The sequence below is a fragment of the Schistocerca cancellata genome, chromosome 1 (assembly GCF_023864275.1).
Source record: "Schistocerca cancellata isolate TAMUIC-IGC-003103 chromosome 1, iqSchCanc2.1, whole genome shotgun sequence".
Classification (NCBI taxonomy): Eukaryota; Metazoa; Arthropoda; class Insecta; order Orthoptera; family Acrididae; genus Schistocerca; species Schistocerca cancellata.
Window position 1 is genome coordinate 1,068,273,399 of NC_064626.1, and position 15,253 is coordinate 1,068,288,651.

The 15,253-nt window shown below is 44.5% G+C and overlaps 1 protein-coding gene and 1 non-coding gene across 2 annotated transcripts in view; both read left to right on the top strand.

Moving 5' to 3' along the window:
• The window catches only part of LOC126127459 (uncharacterized), a 591,491-nt gene that overhangs the window by 117,433 nt on the left and 458,805 nt on the right, over nucleotides 1–15,253 (top strand). The window lies entirely within an intron of this gene.
• Nucleotides 14,377–14,451, top strand: Trnat-ugu (transfer RNA threonine (anticodon UGU)). Its single transcript has one exon. It is a non-coding gene; the product is annotated as a tRNA-Thr (tRNA).

The following is a 15,253-nucleotide window of genomic DNA, read 5'->3' on the forward strand; positions in this document are numbered from 1 at the left end:
CCGCTTTCAAGTCGCCGGCCGTGGCGGAAAGCCGTTCGGGAAAGTCGTTCCAGGACGCCTCACGCAACTCTTGACAGTTTCTGCTCGCCGTGGCCGCCTGTACTGGACTTCACGAAGGATGAGAGGGTGCGCGGTATAGGTTCTGTTGAGGTAGAAAAAATTGACATGCTCACTATGCGCTCTATGTCCGTCCCGCGCGACGCGGTTCAGTACCCTGTCTTGTGGCGTTTCTTGTATTCGATGGTATTAGCTGGAAACCAGAGACTGCAGTCAAACTTTAGAAAGTATATACAGGGTGGTCCATTGATCGTGACGGGGCGAAATATCTCACGAAATAAGCGTCAAACGAAAAAACTACCAAGAACGAAACTAGGCTAGCTTGAAGGGGGAAACCAGATGGCACTATGGTTGGCCCGCTAGATGGCGCTGCCATACTTCAAACGGATGTCAGCTGCGGTTTTTTTTTAAATAGGAACCCCCATTTTTTACTACATATCCGTGCAGTACGTAAAGAAATACGAATGTTTTAGTTGGACCACTTCTTTCGCTTTCTGATAGATGGCGCTGTAATAGTCGCAAACGTATGAGTACGTGATATCACGCAACATTCCGTCAATGCGGACGGTATTTGCTTCGTGATACATTACCCGTGTTAAAATGGACCGTTTACCAATTGCGGAAAAGGTCAATATCGTGCTGATGTACGGCTATTGTGATCAAAATGCCCACAGGGCGTGTGCTATGTATGCTGCTCGGGATCCTGGACATCATCCAAGTGTCCGGACCGTTCGCCGGATAGTTACGTTATTTAAGGAAACAGGAAGTGTTCAGCCACATGTGAAACGTCAACCACGACCTGCAACAAATGCTGATGCCCAAGTAGGTAATTTTAGCTGCTGTCGCGGCTAATCCGCACATCAGTAGCAGGCAAAATGCGCGAGAATCGGGAATCTCATAAACGTCGGTGTTGAGAATGCTGCATCAACATCGATTGCACCCGTACCATATTTCTATGCACCAGGAATTGCATGGCGACGACTTTGAACGTCGTGTACAGTTCTGCCACTGGGCACAAGAGAGATCACGGGGCGATGACAGATTTTTTACACGCGTTCTATTTAGCGACGAAGCGTCATTCACCAACAGCGGTAACGTAAACCGGCACAATATGCACTATTGGGCAACGGAAAATCCACGATGGCTGCAACAAGTGGAATATCAGTGACCTTGGTGGGTTAATGTATGGTGCGGCATTATGGGAGGAAGGATAATTGGCCCCCATTTTATCGATGGCAATCTAAATGGTGCAATATATGTTGATTTCCTACGCAATGTTCTACCGATGTTATTACACTGCATGATAGAATGGCGATGTACTTCCTACATGATGCATGTCCGGCACATAGCTCGCGTGCGGTTGAAGCGGTATTGAATAGCATATTTCATGACAGGTGGACTAGTCGTCGAAGCACCATACCATGACCCGCACGTTCACCGGATGTGACGTCCCCGGATTTCTTTCTGTGGGGAAAGTTGAAGGATATTTGCTATCGTGATCCACCGACAACGCCTGACAACATGCGTCAGCGCATTGTCAATGCATGTGCGAACGTTACGGAAGGCAAACTACTTGCTGTTGAGAGGAATGTCGTTACATGTATTGCCAAATGCTCTGAGGCTGACGGACATCATTTTGAGCATTTATTGCATTAATGTGGTATTTACAGGTAATCACGCTGTAACAGCATGCATTCTCAAAAATAGGCTCACAAAGGTACATGTATCACATTGGACCAACCCAAATAAAATGTTCAAACGTACCTACGTTCTGTATTTTAATTAAAAAAACCTACCTGTTATCAGTTGTCGTCTAAAATTGTGAGCCATATTTTTGTGACTATTACAGCGCCATCTATCACAAAGCGAAAAAAGTGGTCCAACTAAAACATATTTTGTTTACGTACTACACGAATAGGTAATAAGAAATGGGCGTTACTATTTTAAAAAACGCAGTTGACATCCGTTTGATCTATGGTAGAGCCGTCTAGCAGGCCAACCATAGCGCCATCTGGTTTCCCCCTTCAAGCTAGACAAGTTCCGTTCTTTGTAGTTTTTTCGTTTGACGCTTATTTCGTGAGATATTTGGCCCGGTCACGATCAATGGACCACCCTGTATATGCAGACTGAAGTGACGAATGAAAATTTGTATCAAGGCCAGGATTCGATCCCAGATATCGTGCTCACCAGGCAGACTACGTCACCCCAGCACAGTGGCTCAGCATAACTGCAGGGAATACCATAGCTCACCTCCCTCCTCAATCAAAATACCAATTCACGCGTCAGCCCACCGGATAGTCTCCGTAATCTCTAACAGGATTGCAGTGTGTCCCCAGCTTTATTGGAATAGCTCCGCAGCATCGGACGACGACTCCCCAGCTTTGACAAGACACAGGGGATCTTGCCCTAAACCCAGGCAAAAGCGCTTTAATCAAATGAAACTGTGTATATTTCCAGCGACCTTCTCAAGTCTCAAACATCTGTGGTGTGCTAGGATATTCCGTGCTGTTGTGCAAAGCCGCTGTGCGAGTATGGCGTACTGGTCAGCGCGTCTGCGTAGTGAGCAGTAGACCGGGGTTCGAATCCTCACCTTTGTACAAATTTTCATCACTTCAGTCTGTATATATTAAGTCATAAATGTTTGAGACTTGAAAAGGTGCGTGGTACCATACAGTTTCATTCGATTTACTAGGTTTGTCAAGTTTTTGACACTGTGTGTCACTGTTTTACGTGTATCTCAACGTAGAACAGGAATGATGTGTTTCCGAGAACTTCCGATGACTGCATATTTGACAAGACGGCGAACGTTGTTCGTTCTCGGTGTTTGGCCGCACATGTCTAGAGGAAAAATTGTATTGCAATTAATCTCACTGTATCGTGTGTTTACCCAAGTATGGAAACTGTGATAAAGGACAAATAGAAAATAGCAGTGGAAATGACCAAAATGGTAGAGGTGTTACGTCTTTAACAGCTATGCATTATGCAGGAAGACACTAAGAAAGAAATATTCGACGCACAACATGTAAGCGGGGAACAATAAAATACGGAAAATCAAGCTCCCCTCTTCTTCCACGGACGATGTACATGATCCCACGGTTAAGGTGTTTTAAAGAACTGTCTCAGAGGACCAAGTTCAAGTGAATAAATTTTCATATACTTGCCTTCTTTTTTAATGTGAGGGCAAAATTTCAATGTTGTTATAAGTTTGACTGTCCATTCGGGGAAAGTTGATGTGATAATCAGGCTCCGAGTGTAATATTTCCTTTAGCGCATTTTCATGAGCATATTCCTCTCTCAATTTCAACCAATTCCTTGTACCAGCTTATTTGTTTCCTTTTCCTTTTTTAAACACAGTGCTGAAGCCAATTCAAGAAACGCTTTATCTCCATTTGCAGCCATTAGCACTAATCTCAATATATCTCATGAGACGAACAGCATATGCTTGAAAACTTGGTACGTATATGGGCGAGTTTGACAAACCCGTGGACACAAAAGAGAGAATTTGACGAACTAGTTCGATCGTGTAGCTAGTGTGGGGCCTGGGTATTCGGCTCGGTATTCACCCAGTGGGATGTGGGAAACACGTAAGAACATCCCGACTGGCCGGCACACCGATCCTCATCGTTAATTCGCCGGGCCTCAATGGATGTGAATAAAAATAAAAAGTAATCATCAAGTTACACTCCATTTAGAGACTCTTGCACGCAGCGACCGTTATTTTTGATTTGTAAATAGTAGATTTCAGCTATCAGTCGTCCTTTGGAATATTTATTGGCAGATCTAGATTTCAGCTAGCAACTAGCCATTCTCAATGCACTATCCTTTATGCCTGTTGGTCTGGCTTTGTACACAGTTCATGAACTGTGTACAAAGCCAGACATACAGGCATTACGTGCATTGACCAAAAAAGGGGATAGTGCATTGAGAATGGCTAGTTGCTAGCCGAAATCTAGATCTGCCAATAAATATTCCAAAGGACGACTGATAGCTGAAATCTATTATTTACAAAATAAAAAATAATATTGTTCTGAGAAATGTTATTGCATCGCGAAGCGAATAATGTGTATCGAAGTCCTTACGAGAAACTGAGATTGTGCCATTAACCAATTCCATTGCAAGGTGCACCAGAGATGAACAATCATGAAAAAATTTCATAATTGTCTTCCCAAATGTCTTTTCCGGGAGATTTTGGGAGCGAAGGTAACTAAAAACAGTTACAGCACCGACTACGTATTTAGTAATGTTTCGTTTTCACACTGAAATATTGTAATTGCAGTACCTAATTTGTTTATCCTGCATGGCTGCTTAGCAGTAGTTTCTGAATTCGGCTGAGGATCAATCCAGTATATCTGAGGGTCCATTGTGCGCTCATTCTACGGTCGGAATTGCCAATATTTGATTCTTTTGTGCAAGCTGATACGGTTCGCTGAACCTCATTGTGACGCTGTATTGAGCACCGGTTTTTCATTTGTAGATTGATCCAACGCTTCCTGTGTGGCCTGTGAAGAGGATGCAGTACCGTTTGTGTGTGTGTGTGTGTGTGTGTGTGTGTGTGTGTGTGTGTGTGTGTGAGACGAACTGCCGTGGTTGGCTGCAGCAAGAGTTCTCAGAACTCCTGGAGCGGTGGCCGTACCGGGAATGGCTTGCCTGGATGGCCACGTAACAGCTCGTGGAAAGATTGGGGAAACTCTTTGCCCAGTGCATGGCGCTACTCATGTGTCTGTCTTCGCTGTGAAGAATGAAATGTTGGGTGCGGGATGCGATGCAAAACTCTGGAACAACGCTTTGAATTAATGTCTCGGGATGATGGGTTGCTTTTATTGAGGATACTTCTAAAAGAAACCTTGCGCCAGAATTCTACATCTGTATTCTGCAAACTACTGCGAAGTGCATGGCAGAGGATACTTCCTTCTTTACTGCGTATTAAAATTTTTTCCCGTTCCATCGAGTGCCGGAAATAATGACCGCTTAAATGTCTCTGTGCGTGCTATCGTCTATCTGAACTTGCCGTTGCGGTCTCCACAGCAGCGATACGTAATATTATTTCTTGTAACGTTCCACGTAGTATACCAATTACGTTCCTTTCGAAGTATGCTGATGCGTTAGCTCCATACTTAACAATCATATACAACCGTTCGCTCGACGAAAGATCCGTACCCAAAGCCTGGAAAGTTGCATAGGTCACACCAATATTCAAAGAAGGTAGTAGGAGCAAGATACTAAATTACGGGCCCATATCGTTAACGTCGATATGCAGCAGGATTTTAGAACATATATTGTGTTCGAACATTATGAATTACCTCGAAGAAAACTGTCTATTGACACACAGTCAACATGGGTTTAGAGAAAACATCTTTATTGTCAAACATAACTAGCTCTTTATTCACATGAAGTGTTGAGTCCTATTGACAAGGGATTTCAGATCGATTCCGTATTTCTGGATTTCCGGAAGGCTTTTGACAGTGTACCACACAAGCGGCTCGCAGTGAAATTGCGTGCTTATGGAATATCGTCTCAGTTATGTAACTGGATTTCTGATTTCCTGTGAGAGAGGTCACAGTTCGTAGTAATTGACGGAAAGTCATCGAGTAAAACAGAAGTGATTTCTGGCGTTCCCCAAGGTAGTGTTATGCGCCCTTTGCTGTTCCTTATCTATATTAAAGATTTTGGAGATAATCTGAGCAGCCGTCTTCGGTTGTTTGCAGATGACGCTGTTGTTTATCGACTAATAAAGTCATCAGAAGACCAAACAAACTGCAAAACGATTTAGAAAAGGTATCTGAATGGTGCGAAAAGTGGCAGTTGGCCCTAAATAACGAAAAGCGTGAGGTCATCCACATGAGTGCTTAAAAGAACTCGTTAAACTTCGGTTACACGATAAATCAGTGTAATCTAAAAGCCTTAAATTGAACTAAATACGTAGGTATTACAGTAACGAACAACTTAAATTGGAAGGAACACAGAAAATGTTGTGGGGAAGGCTAACCAAAGACCGCGTTTTATTGGCAGGACACTTAGAAAATGTAACAGACCTACTAAGGAGACTGCCTACACTACGTTTGTCCGTCCCCTTTTAGAATACTGATGCGCGGTGTGGGATCCTTACCAGATAGGACTAACGGAATACTTCGAAAAATTCAAGGAAAGGCAGCACGTTTTGTATTATCGCGAAATATGGGAAAGAGTGTCACGGAAATGATAAAGGATTTGGGCTGAAAATCATTAAAAGAAAGGCGGTTTTCGTTGCGACGGAATCTTCTCACGAAATTCCAATCGCCGGCCGGAGTGGCCGAGCGGTTAAAGGCGCTACAGACCACAGGAGTTGAGTCCCATAGTGCTCAGAGCCATTTGAACCATTTTTGAATTTCCAATCGCCAACTTTCTCCTCCGAATGCGAAAATATTTTGTTGACACCGACCTACATAGGGAGGAACGATCACCACGATAAAATAATGGAAATCAGAGCTCGTACGGAAAGATATAGGTGTTCGTTCTTTCCGCGCGCTATACGAGATTGTAATAATAGATTATTGTGAAGGTGGTTCGATGAACCCTCTGCCAGGCACTTAAATGTGATTTGCAGAGTATCCATGTAGATGAAGATGTAATCTTTTGCGAGGCAGTTCTTGTCTATCTTCAAGCGTTTGCCAGTTCAAGTTATTCAGCTTGTGTGACGCTTTCCTGTTGGTCACACCCACCTATGGCCATTAGTGCTAATCTGCTTTTCGTACTTTCAAATCCCCTGTTCGTCCTATTTGGTACAGATCTGAGACACTTCGGCACTATTCCAGGATGGGTCGCATGAGTGTTTTATAAGCAATTTGCTATGTTGGATCGGCGCATTTTCCCACTATCCTACGAATGTGGCGTCCTCTCACAGGACGTGAAAACATTCGTTGGCTAGAAGGCGGTGACGCTACGGCGTGGAATTTCACGTTCCACTACACTGCGTGGCGTGAAAGGACGAATCGGCCATGTGAGGTTCCTTCGTGGAGACGAACGTGGCCAATGAGATGCAGCATCGGTTTCACGTCGCAAGCAGAAAGTAGGAGACGCCATATTGCATTAAGTCATGGAACTGAACTCTGTATTCGGTACTTTGTATATAAGTAGCGATCGAAAAGTTTCCGTTCGAAGACGCTACAGTCCAGAATCGGTATGTCAGACTGGATTGAGGCAATCATCCCTCAGACACACCAGGTTGAAGATATCCGTTTGGTAAAAGATCATGCCCTCCTGAGGGAAATAGTCCGTATGTGCCTGCAGCACATCCTCGTCCGACAGAAATCCTCGACCCGTCATTGCTTTTTTTAAGCGGGCGAAGGCGCGATTATCGCATGGCGAGAGATCAGAACTATTCGGCAGGTGCTCGAGTTGCTTCCACTTGAGATGACGTAAATTCCGCGTTGCGACATTTGCAATATGGCGACGTGCGTTATGATGAAGCAGCAGCACACGTTGTCGGACCTTTCTCCTTAATTCGATATAAATTAATCTTCCTCCGATGTATGTCGACCGATCTTTGTCCTTAGGCAGCCAAGAAAATAACAGTACGTTGGTCCTGTTCGGACTCATTTCATAAGAACATCACCAAAGTTTGCGTTTACGCCTTCACCGTACGCACGTCGAGAAGACGCGAAATACCACACTAATCCCTAGCTTGCACATCGGTGCTTATACACCCGCATCGGAGTTGCGACACGTTCTAGGTACGCTGCAGCAACTCCCTCAAACAGAAGCTTTCTGATCGCGCCTGGTATTATAGCGTATGTAGTACGAACATAAGCTGTTTGAGCAGCAGACCATTGAGAACCCCTCGAAAACATGTCGGTTTTGGTGCGATCTATTGTAATAAAATGACGGGAAATGACTCATCGATAGGTGAAGGCTTCTCATAGTTGATGGTCTTCGTATTATATTTGGAATCAATGAATGTAAGTCGTTTCAGTGCTGTGCTTTGTCAAAGGCACGTCGTTTTTGGTACAGTTTGTTCCGGTGTCAAATATGTGGTTATATTCAAATGGGTTCAAATGGTTCTGAGCACTATGCGACTTAACTTCTAAGGTCATCAGTCGCCTAGAACTTAGAACTAATTAAACTTAACTAACCTAAGGACATCACACACCCATGCCCGAGGCAGGATTCGAACCTGCGACCGTAGCGGCCGCTCGGTTCCAGACTGCAGCGCCTACAACCGGACCCACTCCGGCCGGCTGTGGTTCTATTCCGTAGACATGTGTAAAAGTTGTAACAAGTAACTTACACTGTATTGTTTTATTCAGAACGTAGCGTAATTGATAGCGCCGTCAACTAGTAAAGAGGATGCCCGTTCGCGTCTGGCCACCTATTTTTCACCTTACGTTTGCTAAAAGATTCTACGACTTCCTTACTAATTTAATAGGATTCACAATAGTTGCTGTTAATCATTATGTGTAATGTATTTGCTGCAACTGTTATTGCATAGATCGGAGAGTGCATGTTTTCCCAATGGCCAGAAATCATAACGTGTATATAAGAAAGTAAACAGAAATTACTCACTGTAAGATTTTGCTCTTATGAAATTTTGTGGAAAAGATAGATATGATACAGTCCACAAAGCCGGCTGGTGTGGCCGAGCGGTTCAAGGCGCTTCAGACTGGAACCGCGCGACCGCTACGGGCGCATGTTCGAATCTTGCCTCGGACATGGATGTGTGTGATGTCCTTAGGTTAGTTAGGTTTAAGTAGTTCTAAGTTCTAGGGGACTGATGACCTCAGATGTTAAGTCCCATAGTGCTCAGAGCCATTTGAACCAATTTGAACAGTCCACAAAACCAAGCGATATATGTTTGTATCTTTCCGGTAAATATCTCCTTCAATTATGGCGAGTAGCTTCGAACGTCATATCACATTGATGGTAGTCAATACGACGTCGACATATTGATATAGCATGTGGAAAGAGACATTAAAACAATTCAACTATACTCAATTTAAGACTGAAATTGTGATGGAAATTCAGTTGAATTAACGAACAACCACTACTAGCACGTCTGCTGTGCAGTTATCGACGAGTTTAGCGTCGTCTTCGCAGTTTCCTCCGTCCTTCTGCGATGGTCGCTAAGGAGTTACGGCAACTATTCTACGTGCATTCGTTTCCGTAAACAAGATTAGCGCGCCACATGCAGTCGATAGCTGCTGCTATAGCATGTAGCAACCGCGGCAGACACCATGTGTGGCGTGCTTCACGATCTGAAACACGCTCCGTGAGAGAACGGCATATGTCAACTGCGAGCTCTTACACGCAGGTGTGTGTGTTAGTTGAGTGATTCCAATAATGCGTAACTCGGTACCTTTTAGTCGTAATTTATGACGTTACAATGAAATGAATACCCCTAGCTGCATACAGGCGTTGATATAAGTCAACGGGGACAGTTGAAAATGTGTGCCCCGACCGGGAGTCGAACCCGGGATCTCCTGTTTACATGGCAGACGCTCTATCCATCTGAGCCACCGAGGACACAGAGGATAGTACGACTGCAGGGACTTACCTCTGGCACGCTTCGCGTGAGACCCACAATCCCAACTTATTGTCCCGCAATATATATATGGCTCACCGGCCATTTGACCATCTTCTGTGCGGATGCACAAACCATGCCTGAACTCTTACGGGAATCGGCAAAAAGCCGCGAGTAATGAGTATAATGGGCAGGGGCATGGTCACCTATAGTGACATGTCCGAAAGAACAGATACCATCTTCATATACAGGGTGAAGCAAAATGCGCGCATTCGGGCTTCGCAGCACGACTCCTCACATGCCAGCGATAAAAAAATGCCATTCAAAATTTCGTCCGGCGAGTTCATCCGGCAGAAAAAGGACGTTAAAGAGTGGCTATCTGTCAACACTGTAACCTCATGTACAGTAACTACCTCTGTCAACTTTCAGTGCTTGCGCTGTACGGTTGGTGTAGTGTTTAGTGTTTTGGGTTAACATGCAGGATGTCGAGGGTTCGATCCTGGGTTCATGAATATGATTTTTATTTGGTAAATGTAGTCCATATGGTGCGGAATCTGTCATCTTAATCGTCAACAGCGATTGCAGCGGGTCCTCTGGAAAACATTTGCACTTACATACTACAATGGTAGAAATGGAACATGGTCAGCTTTGAAAGAAGCCCATTGCACATCGTGGGCTCGAATTTATTCCACAACTTCATCTACTAAATGCGAAACGTATTTTCTTTGTACCTTGCTCTAATGGTCACATAGGTTAGTACCAACTATTATTCTTGTCTCGTTGCAGTCCATTACATTTCTTTATGGCCTAACGTTATCAGCAGGACTAGCAATATGCTTTGCAAATAAGGTCCAAACTCGATTACTATTTCTATGTGTTATCTTCATGGTTCCATTAATTGTTTCAGCTGTCTATTTCTTATTTGTCTAACCACGTTTCAGTTGCGTTCAGCATTACAAAATGTTGTAAATGTAGGATACATGTGACATAAGAAACGGTATATATTACAGTATGAAATATCAGAATGAAAGTAGCAAATAAAAAGAATGCTCCGCAACCCAGGATTGAACCCTCGACCTCCTGCATGCTAACCCAAAACTCTATCCACTGCACGATCTGCACAGAGCAAGTAAAATGTGCTGTCAGAGGTATTTACCATTGATGTGGTTACAGTGTTGCCAGATTGCCACTCTTTAACATCCTTTTTCGGACGAAATCTTGAGACAGTCGCTGGCATGTGAGAAGTTGCGCTGTGAAGCCCGAGTGCGCGAATTTCGCTTCACGCTGTCTATATATATATATATATATATATAAAATAACTTTCTTGCGGTTTGTGAAGCTAACAGTTTTACATTACTGATAATTACAAGCAAGATGGCAGTCTTTGTACCATTTTGAAATGTTATCGATATCTGACGGAATATTTGTGCATCTCTTTTCAGACAGCACTGCACTGTAGATAATTGTATCATCTGCAGAAGTGGAAGGCTATTATTAATATTGCCTTCTAAATCATTGATATACACATGACAAGCAACGATCCCAAAGCACGTTCCTGCGACACACCTGAAGTTACATGAACAGCTGTTTTCCCACTATCGACAGCTTTATCTGAAAAGCAGCTTGGTGATACGCTTATCTTGACATAGGATGAGAACACACAGTCAGATGAAATAAAACTAGACACGTAGTGATCTTCTCTCCATAAAACTGTTTGATAATAGAACTTCGCTGACGAAATATGTACAGTGTTGTTGATGCAGGCGTCCTTTTTTAGTGACGTTAGTGATCGAGCAGTGGTGTAGTTCAAGAAGACCCAGTCGACGAGGACATCTCTAGTAGGGAAAAGTGGGCCAGTTGCTTAAGGGTAGGAAAGTGTATCGGATGTGTCTTTGGCAGCCTTACCAACGTGTGCCGAAAGTGCTTCGCGAAAAACATCCATTTGTAACGACAGTGGTCTTGCATTCACTGGGCTAAAAGAGAAGGGGTATATTTCAAGTTCAGTTTTTTTTCATTTCACCTTGGTGTTTCAAATATTATATCTTATTATAATACATTATCCATTTACTTTGTGGGCGTTTTTTTCGTGGGGAGTAAATGTAAGATTATGCATTTATACTATATTCTCGAGTGATCTGAGGCTCCTTGTCCCAATATGCTGCTCGTCTTGTAGTTTCACATGTTACGCGATACCTAATCGTTAATGACCCCTGTTATTTCTTAATAGACTTCTGCTCCAAGAGTCTACCAGTGCAGACTTGGCGAAAGAAGAGTGCGTGCAATAACTCAATTTTAGCATTGCGTGGAATTTGGAATGTTCCGTTTCCCAATGTGCTTCATGTCATTCTACCTATCGCTTGTAAAATGTGTATTGTAGAGCAACGGAGAAATTTCCTCAGTTACATTCGTGGTACTAATGTCGCCTTTGCTGAGATTACTATATTTCTTACCACGTACTAGATCCAAATGTACTGCTTTCGTGTTCTACTTCACAGGTCTCACATGTTTCCCAGTCGTCTAAATGTTACGCGGAGCTCATAGACCACGATAGTGACATTCGAATTTTCCTATTCGATGCAGATTAGCACTGTCCCCCATCCACTTTCCTGTGTGTTATCGTCTGTCTTAAGACCTGCAAACCATCGAAATACGATTCAGTAGAAAAATTCGCGCCAGCTGACGAGTCCCGTGAAAACGTGTAGTACGTTGGTGGCCGCTGCATGCTAAGTCGAGATGGAAGTTAAGAGTTCAAAGCAGATCGCAGCACGGGAGACGATAACCGAATGCAGAATTTCTCTTACCTGTTAGTGACGGGGAAGCGGATGGGCGGCTAACGCAGAACGCGATTCGTTGGAGGTATTGAGTAGACGTTTGGGAGGAAAGGGAGGTCGATGCGTTGTTCGCGGCGGTCCACCTGCGGAGGCTGCGCTGCCGTGTATTGATTGCCCGCGCCCGTCCTCCCGAGGGGTGGGTCCAGGCTAGGAGGGCCTAACCGAAGAAGCAGCGTGCTGTGCTGCCCTCTCCTGCTATCAAAGTGGTTACCTGCCAACGTTTGGAAGCAGTATCGTTCAACCGTACTTACTAACCCTCAGGTTGGTCTGAACTCTGCAATGCCATACTAGGTTTAATCCAATTGGATATATTATGCCTTTTCCCTCCTCCTACCTATGGACTCATGTAAATAGCCTGTTATTGGGGGACATATAGTTCTGCTTTCACATACATATTCCGCAAGCTACCATATAGTGCATGGCGAAGGGTACCTTGTACTACTACTACTACTACTACTAGTGATTCTCTTTCCTGCTTCTTTCGAAAACGGGGATAGGGAGAAACGAATGTCTGTACGCCTCCGTACGAACTCTAATTTCTCTTACCTTGTCTTCGGGGTCCTTACGCGGAAAGTACGTAGGCGGCAGTAGAATCGTTACGCATTCAGCCTCAAAAACCAGTCCGGTTCTCTAAATTGTCTCAGTAGTGTTTCGCGAAAAGAACGTCTTCCCTCGATGAATTCCCATTGAATTCACGGAGCATTTCCATAATGTGCTCTGAGGAGGAGGACGAGGCGGAAAGAAAAAACCGTGCACCACGAAGGAATTATACGAATGGGACGGAAACCGGTAGTCGTAATGTACACCTACAAACGAATGATTACAACTGGAGAAAAAATTGGATTATTTATTCAAGAGAGACAGCTTCACAAAATGAGCAAGTCAATAACGCGTTGGTCCACCTCTTGACCTTACGCAAGCAGTTATTCGGCTTGGCATTGTTTAGTGAAGTTGTTGGATGTCATCCGGAGGGATATCGTGCCAAATTTGTCGAAGGCGTGGATTAGAACGTCAGAGTCCTGGGCTGGTTGGTGGGTCTTGCCTATAATGCTCCAAACGTTCTCAATTTCGGGGAGATCCGGCGACATTGCTGGCCAAGGTAGGGTTTCACAAGCACGATGATAAGTAGTAGAAACTCTGATCGTGTGCGGGCGTGCATCGTCTTGCTGAAATGTAAGCTCAGGATGGCAACAAAACGGAGCGAAAAATATCGTAGTCGTACTGCTGTTCTGTACGGGTGCCCCGGATCACAACCAAAGGGGTCCTGCTATGAAAGGAAATGTCACCCGCAGACAATAATTCCTGGTACGTATATGGATATGGTGTCTGTTCTTTCGGCCATGTCCGAAAGAACAGACACCATATCCATATACGTACCAGGAATTATTGATGACCTGCAGTCGTCTAGAACGAAAACATGTCCCAAAGAACAGACACCACTGATGACCTGCAGCCATCTAGAACGAAATTAGAATTAATTTAATAACTTCAGCTGCTGGCGGAAGTTGATATATATCAACGGGGGACAGGTGAAAATCTGTGCCCCGACTGGGACTCGAACCCGGGAGCTCCTGCTTACGTGGCAGACGCTCTATTCCATCGGATCCGCCGAGGGCACAGAGGATAGTGCAACTGCATGGGCTATATATATATATGAGCGCCCGTCAGCAGCTGAAGTTATTAAATTAATTCTAATTTCGTTCTAGATGGCTGCAGGTCATCAGTGGTGTCTGTTCTTTGGGACATGTCCGAAAGAATAGACACCATATCCATATACGTATATAGTTCTGGCAATACTGGCCATGACCTTCTTCATCTGTGCGGATGCACACACATTCCCCGAACTTATACGGGACTTGGTAAGAATGTCTTCCACGAGTAATGAGACTGTTGGGGTGGGACACTACCAGTGTAGTGTGTGGAAGTACAAAGTGAGAATGTGGGTCTCGTGGGAGGCGTGCGTGAGATAGTACCTGCAGTCGCACTTTCCTCTGTGCTCTCGGTGGCTCAGATGGATAGAGCGTCTGCCATGTAAACAGGAGATCCCGGGTTCGAGTCCCGGTCGGGGCACAGATTTTCACCTGTCCCCGTTGATATATATATCAACGCCTGTCAGCAGCTGAAGGTATTAATATATAATTCTAATAATTCCTGGTGGTTGGGCCTTATTGTGGTGGACGACCGTCAGTCCCACCGCTGTCTGGGGCGTCTCCAGACACATCTTCGGTCTGAGACCTCATTGACTGGAGTAGAATTGTCATAAGAGATGAGACACGCTTCGGAGATGTGTTTGGAGACGCCTTTGTGTGATAACAACCTGACTCTCTCCCACCCTACGACCCGACAACCAGGAATGATGGTTTGGGGTGCCATTTGCTTTCATAGCAGGATCCTTTTCGCTGTCGTCAGCGGTATCGTTTTGTTTCCCTTCGTGGCAAACCATCCTGGGCTTACATTCCAGTAAGATAAAGCTCGTCCGCACACGGCAAGAGTTTCTAATGCTTGTGATCGTCCTTGTCAAACGCTACCTTGGCCAGCAAGTTCGGCAGGGCTCTCGAACCATTTCGGGATTTTGATGATCTGACTCACCAGTTAGGCAGAATTTGCCACGATATCTCTCAGGAGGAAATCGAACAATTCTGTCAGTCAATGCCAGGCCGAATAACTGCTTGCACAAGGGCCAGAGGTGGACCAACGCGCTACTGAGTTGTTTAGTTCGCGAAGTTCTCTCTCTTGAATAAATCGTCCGATTCTTTTGAATCATTTGTTTGTCGGAGCATGTTCATTACATCTGTCGATTTCCGTCCCATTCAGATAATTCCTTAAAGGTGAGTCGTCGTCTTTTTTGTCATAGAGTGCACTTGAGTGTTGA